Below are 6583 nucleotides of genomic sequence, written 5' to 3' on the forward strand. Positions count from 1 at the left end.
AGAGCTGGGAAAGATTATTAGAGAGGGAAGTGACTTCACCTGTCTCTCAAGGCCTGTCAGGAGTTTAGGAGACCAGCACACAGGCTCACACTCTGATATACACTACCCTTACCCCCAGGTAGAGGGAGAACCAGAAAGGGAGGCCCTCTGAATGGGCTGTGAGGCATTGTAGGAGGGGCGTGAGGCATTCTGGGAGGGGCGTGAGGCATCCTGGGAGGGGCGTAAGGAATCGGTGGAAGGCGCATGCGGCATCATGGGAGGGGCGGGAGGCATCGTGGAAGGCACATGCGGCATCCTGGAAGGGGTGTGAGGCATCGTGGGAGAGGCGTGAGGCCTCCTGGGAGGGGTGTGAGGCATCGTGGAAGGCGCAAGCAGCATCGTGGGAGGGGCGTGAGGCATTCTGGGAGGGGTGTGAGACATCATGGAAGGCGCATGCGGCATCCTGGAAGGGGCGTGAGGCATCGTGGGTGGGAGGCGCCTGCAGCATACTGGGGGGGGGGGGGGCGTGAGCCATTCTGGGAGGGCTGTGAGACATTCTGGGAGGAAATTGTGTTTTGGGTCAAGTCCTGGCTGAAGTGCTTATTAGCTTTATGACCTTTGGCAAGGTTTTCTTTAGTTTACCTTCCTTATATATAGTGACAGTTTAATTGCAGCACTCTTAAGAGTGAAAGGGGACACTCTTAATGGTTATACCCAGACAACAGGTATGAATCCCAACCATTACAGGCAAATGGGAACATGTGATCACCCTATGCCATCTACAGTAGTGCTAATGAGGAGCAGGAGGGAGGAATTCCAAAGGGAAGAGCTAGATGTTCAGGCATTCCATTTGGCCACAAGCCAGGAGCTGAAGGTGAGGGGAGGAAGAAAGGGCTGCAGGCGGTCCCTCTGCCTCGCAGTCACTCTGCTCCTGGCCACTTGCCCTCTCCCCGCCCTGCTCACCTCCACATGCCCCAATTCTCTGACTGTAAGTCCATGCTGATGCCTTTAGCAGCCGCCCAGGTTTATCTCCAGGGGAGTGCTAGGTTCAAAGATCAGATAAATTTTCTGGCAGACATGGGGCTGGTGGCCGACTGCCAGAGGTAGGAATGGCCCTGCCGGCGCGGGGTCAGCCAGGTTATTTTGACTCCTCGGCATGGGGTGAGGGGCCTTGGGAAGGAGAAATCTAAAGTGTAGACACAGAGAGACTCCTGTCTCTGATGAGCTGGACTTGGCTTTGCCTTCCAGCTTGGAACAGGAGAGGGAGGAGGAGGAATGGGGGCAAGGAGCTGAGGAAAAAGAAACCTAGAGAAGGACCTACTTTAAAAGTCACTTGTCTTGGTTCCAGCTCTCCCCCAACACACCCCAAAGCCCTGGCGTTGGGCCACAGGGTGTGGGTGACAAGGTGTGTGTGGTCGGTGACGGGAAACCCTTAGGCATCCAGGACAGCTGGGGTGAAGCCAGGTAGGGAGGGGTGCGCAGGGCCAGGCATAGGTCACCACAACCAGTCCCCTGTCTCATGACCCTTAGTGCCCCTAGACTGATACCTTCAAACTTTTGATAGTGACATGCTTTTATGCAACCAAGAATACGTAAAGACTCTCCCCAAATACTTGTCCTTATTAAATCAATGCACGCTATATTTTTAATTCTACTCTTATTTTTAAAATGCTGATTGCAACCCAGAACACTGTTTCCGCAATGTACTATGGGTCATATCCTATGGTTCTGAAAACCACTGTTCCAGACTAGTACTTCCCCAAACTTTAATGAGCCTGCCTATACATCACCTGGGAGCTTGCTAAATGCAGATTCTAGTTCAATCAGACTGCAATGGAACCTGAGACCCTGCGTTTCTAATAAGCTCCCAAGGGATATAATGCTCCTGGTCCTCAGACCCAGGAGAAAAAATCCCCAGATCACAACTTCCTGATCAGCACCAAATTTCAACAAAGGGGCTTAGGAATCATGCATGCAAAGTGAAGGGAAGATGAAGGGTACCTCCACTGAAGGTTGTCTGTCACTGAGCCTCCAGGCAAAGCTGCAACTGAAATGTAGCAAAGACATGATGGTATAGGCTGGCAAAGAACTGCCCTCCAGGGCCCCAAGTTGAACTACTGTGATCTAGGAGCCCAGTGAGGGCACATCTGCCAGTTATCATTAGCTGGGCCTCACACAAAAATGGAAGGAGGGAGGGAAAAGGAGAAAAGAAAAGAAATTGTGGTTTGGGGACCTCAGTACACTAGCAGGCGAGGTTGACATGTCACACTGGGATTACTCCAGAATTCCAGCATTAATCAGCAAGAGCTGCCTTGTTACTGTTCCATCTGGAACAGTAACGCTGACCTTGCCTGTAGGCAATTGATATGGCAGTGGGTCCCACATAGAGCTCTACAAAACACTAGCTCAAGAGGATCAACCAGAAATGAGCATGAAGGTCAAACAGGTTTGAGAAACCGCATGTTCTTTCCTCCAGCCTCACTTGGAGCATTTTTGTTCACAGTGGAAGATGGAACCCTATTTAATTTGCTTGAACTCATCCCTTTTCACACCTACACAACCATGGAACTCTTTTTCTCTTTAACCTCATGTTATGGGCTGAACTGTATCCCTTCAAAATTCGTATGTTGAAGCCTCTGATATGACTGTATTTGGAGATAAGGTTATACGAGATCCTCAGAGTGGGGCCCTAATCTGGTAGGACTGATGTTTTTATAAGCAGAGGAAGAGACACCAGAGCTCTCTCTCCATGTGCTTCCACAGAGGAAAGGCCATTTGAGATCACAGGAAAAAAGCCGCCATTTGCAAGCCAGGAAGAGAGGTCTCACCAAAAACCAACACTAATAGCACCTTGATCTTTAACTTCTGGCCTTCAGAACTGAGAGAAAATTTGTGTTGTTGTTGGTATTCTGTGTGGGAGCCCAAGGAAGCTAATATTATTTAAAAAAGCATGCCATGGAACTCGCTTTAGGAAAGCAGGATTAGACTTGTACTTTTCAAAACCTTGATCTTCTAGGAGACTTACAAGTTCCTGTAGATGGGAGAGGGACTGTGATGCCAGTTTGGAGGTTAGGAAATGAAAGTCCACAAGCATGAAATGAGTGGCCCAAAGTCACACAGCTGGGCAGGACTGGACACATGAAATTCAGTCTCACTGTGGCTGACTCTGAAGATAGTTCCCCATGATCCAGCAGCTGTAGTCGACTGAACATGGTATGATATTCCCACTCAAAATAAAGAGGGAGCTGTCTCCCTAAGCACAGACAGGGTAGTAAGAAAAGTGGGTGTTGATCAAAGGTTTCCTAGAAAATGTGATTCTAGAGCGGGGCACAGAGTAGCCACAATGGAAGTAACCAGGATCAAAATTGGTGAGACCCACTGATGGCAGGAACTCTAGTGAGGACCAGATATATCTTCCTGGCTGGGCAATAGGGAGCCAGTGTAGGTTCTTGAGCCAGGCATGACATGGTCTGAGTTGATCTAGGTGTGTGGGATGGCTGGGAAGGAACCTGGATACGGGACGCCCAGGAGCCAGACCAGCAGCAGAGTGACCCTGCAAAGGTGGAACATGGAAGGATGGGGGTGGGTGGTAACTTTGTCATTCACCTCCCATGCCTGCCCCCATGATCTTGCTGCCTGGTGTAGGAATGTAGGGCCCTGGGGGATGGTTGGATTTTTCCAGGCCTTGACATTTAGAGCTGGTCCTGGCAGTCAGCTCCTCCCAGCCTCCTGCCAGGGAAACTGACATTGAGAGGTGGAGGGTGGATGGAAAAACTATTTAAGGTACTAAACACACACACACACACACACACACAGCACAGACGGCTGTTGGGCAGGGAGGCTCTCTCTCTCTGTTCCCCTGCTCTGTTCTCCACATGTGAGTGAACCCTCGCTCATAGCTCTGATTTCCACATATCTTTCCAGACCAACTCATTCAGTCATTCAGCCCAGCATCATCACCACACGAAGAGGGAGAGAGTTCTAAGGCAGACTCTAGAGGAACTGGCTGGGGCACAAACCAGGGTATTAACTTGGTCCCCAAAATATGGGCAACTGACCCTTCAGGACAATGACTCTGATGTCTAGGGAGATCAGGGCTCTTCAGCATGCCTTAGAGGACAGAGGAGTGCTGGGGGCCTCCATCCTCCATTTGCCCCCTCCCCATCATTCCCATCCAAACCAGACTTGGACCAGCTCAGCTCAGCTTTCACCGACTTTCACAAATCGGGGCCGTCATACATCCATTCAGTGAATGGGATCTACATCTTTAAAAAACCATCATCCTAGGGATTGGCTGGGGTTGGGAAAGGAGAGGTACTGAACTGTAGCTGACACTTCTGGCCAGAAGGCAGGGATCACAGTGGTGACAGAGAAGCATGGGGGAAGCTCTAAAGCTCCCTACTTTATCCTCCTTAGCTCTCCTCTAAGAGCTAAGGAGGCTTCTCCCAGTTTACACCGCGGAAACTGAGTCCAGAAGACATAAACTAACTTGCCTGCCCCTGACCACACAGCCAGGATCTCCTATCTTCCCCAGGGTGGCAGGAATTCCAGCAGCTTTGGGTTACTGGGAGGACATCAGAAATAGGGCTGCCACTGCCCCAGTCCAGGAAACACCACTCATGGTACATTCTAGAGAGGCAGCAGGACATGAAGACTGAGAACAGGAGTCGGCATCAGAATCCTGTCTCCACCAGCTTCTTAGAAACTGTGCGACCTTTTAAGCAGGCTGTTCGACTTCTCTGGCTCTCATCTGTTAAGTGGGAACAGACAGGACCTCGCCCACAGAGTTATGGTGAGATGAAGTGAGTGCATATCTATAAAGTTCTTACAAACGTGCCCAACTCCTCACACGTGCTAGGTCAGCAAAGATTACGTGAATTCACTCACTTGATTCTGGGTGGTTCGTGCTCCCGGAGTCAGTGCAAATAGTGAACTAGGAAGGGGGACGGCTACTAGGGCCAAGCTGAGTTCAAGCCTGGGTCCTTTTCCACGACCTTGGATGTAACCCTCTTCCTGCCACTCACTGTATGACAATTCGGGCTGGCAAATCCTGCAGAAGTTCTGCTGAGTTCAAAGTCCAGCTTCTCACTGTCCCCTTTCTGAGCTATCTGCCTCCTTTGCACCCTTCTTGGCCACAACACACATCCAGAAGGCAAACTCTCTGGGTCAGAGGCAGTTAGGACCTCTGCGTGGTGAGGCAGAAGAGGACTGGAGAGACCTGGCTCCCCTTGGCCATGACAGACAACAGGCAGCATCCCCCACTTCCTCCTCTACTTCCCTGTGTCGGGAGCTGTGACCACAACTCATTTCCCAGGCTTCCCTGCAGGAGCCCCTCCTATGACCCCCTCCCCGCCCCCGCCACCGTCCTCCCTCAGATGAACAGGCGGCTTCTCGTCTCCTGGTCCTGGCTGTTCAAGGCCACATGGAGGAGCTGGAGTTGGAGCCCTGGCTGGAGACCTCAATGTCTTCCAGGTGTGGGGGAGGCCCAGCTGGACGGGCAGGTGTGGGGAGGGCCTAAACAGCTGTGGGGTGTCTGGAAGGCATTTGGGCAGCTAATGAGCTCAGGATCTAATTAAAACATTGGAGGAGGAATCTGGGCCCAAGCCATGTGGCACAGGAAGTGCAGGCCAGGGGCCTGCCTAGGCCTGGGTTAAATGGGAGGAGTGCTGGGCTGAAGAGCGGGGGCGGGGGTGTGTGTGGACGACACGGGGACACGGACTCAAAGGCAGCCCTGACCCCACCCTTCCCGGCCCCACCTCTTCCTCCAGAACCTGCACTGCTTAGATTCCCAAGGGACCAGGGACATTGACACCACATCACTGCTCTCTGCAGGGCGAATCGGTTGGAGGACCGGGGGAAGGGGAGGTTAGGGGGGAAGCCCAGGACTCTGCCCAGCTAAGTCCCAAGTGTTTCTGGGACTGGAGATGAGGGAGCAGGATCCAGATGAAGAGAAAGCCAAGGAAGATTCACTAACCTGAGAGCCCACTCCACCCCCAAAATGTGGGCATCCTGGTGCGGCGAAGCTAAGGCCATCAGTCCCCACCATTATTACCTCATCACCACCATCACACTGCTTATCAGCACTGTCACAACTACAGTCACCAACATCACTGTCACTATCACCATCAACCCTATGAACGCTACTCATCGATCCGCAATGTCCTTGAGAACCTCCCCACCCCCATGTTCAATACCCATCACCCACAGCAGATCCCAGCTCCCTTGTACACTGTCCACACCTTGACATACGTCCCCGCCCTTCACCCCACCCCTGCTAGTGTCCTGAGGTGCTCAAGAGAAGGTCCCCAAGGTCCACATGCTGAGGCTTCTGCTGGGACACTCCCTAGGTACACATGGTTCTTGCCTCTGTTCTTCATGAAGGCCTCTGTGTACCCTAAATCTGGAATTCCCGTCAGTCTAGACCAAAGGACTTTCCATGGGGAAGACATTTCTAAAGTCTAAAGAATTGGCTCAGGACCCCAGAATTCTGGGTGACGTCTCCCAGTCCTTTCCCACGAATAATCCCTCCAACCCTCACGCCTAGGCTGACCCTCTTCCTTTCACATCTCTGCCCCTCCCGCCATCCCTTCCCATCTGCTCCCAA

The sequence above is a fragment of the Lontra canadensis genome, unplaced genomic scaffold (genome assembly GCF_010015895.1).
Source record: "Lontra canadensis isolate GAN:19392208 unplaced genomic scaffold, GSC_riverotter_1.0 scaffold50, whole genome shotgun sequence".
Lineage (NCBI taxonomy): Eukaryota > Metazoa > Chordata > Mammalia > Carnivora > Mustelidae > Lontra > Lontra canadensis.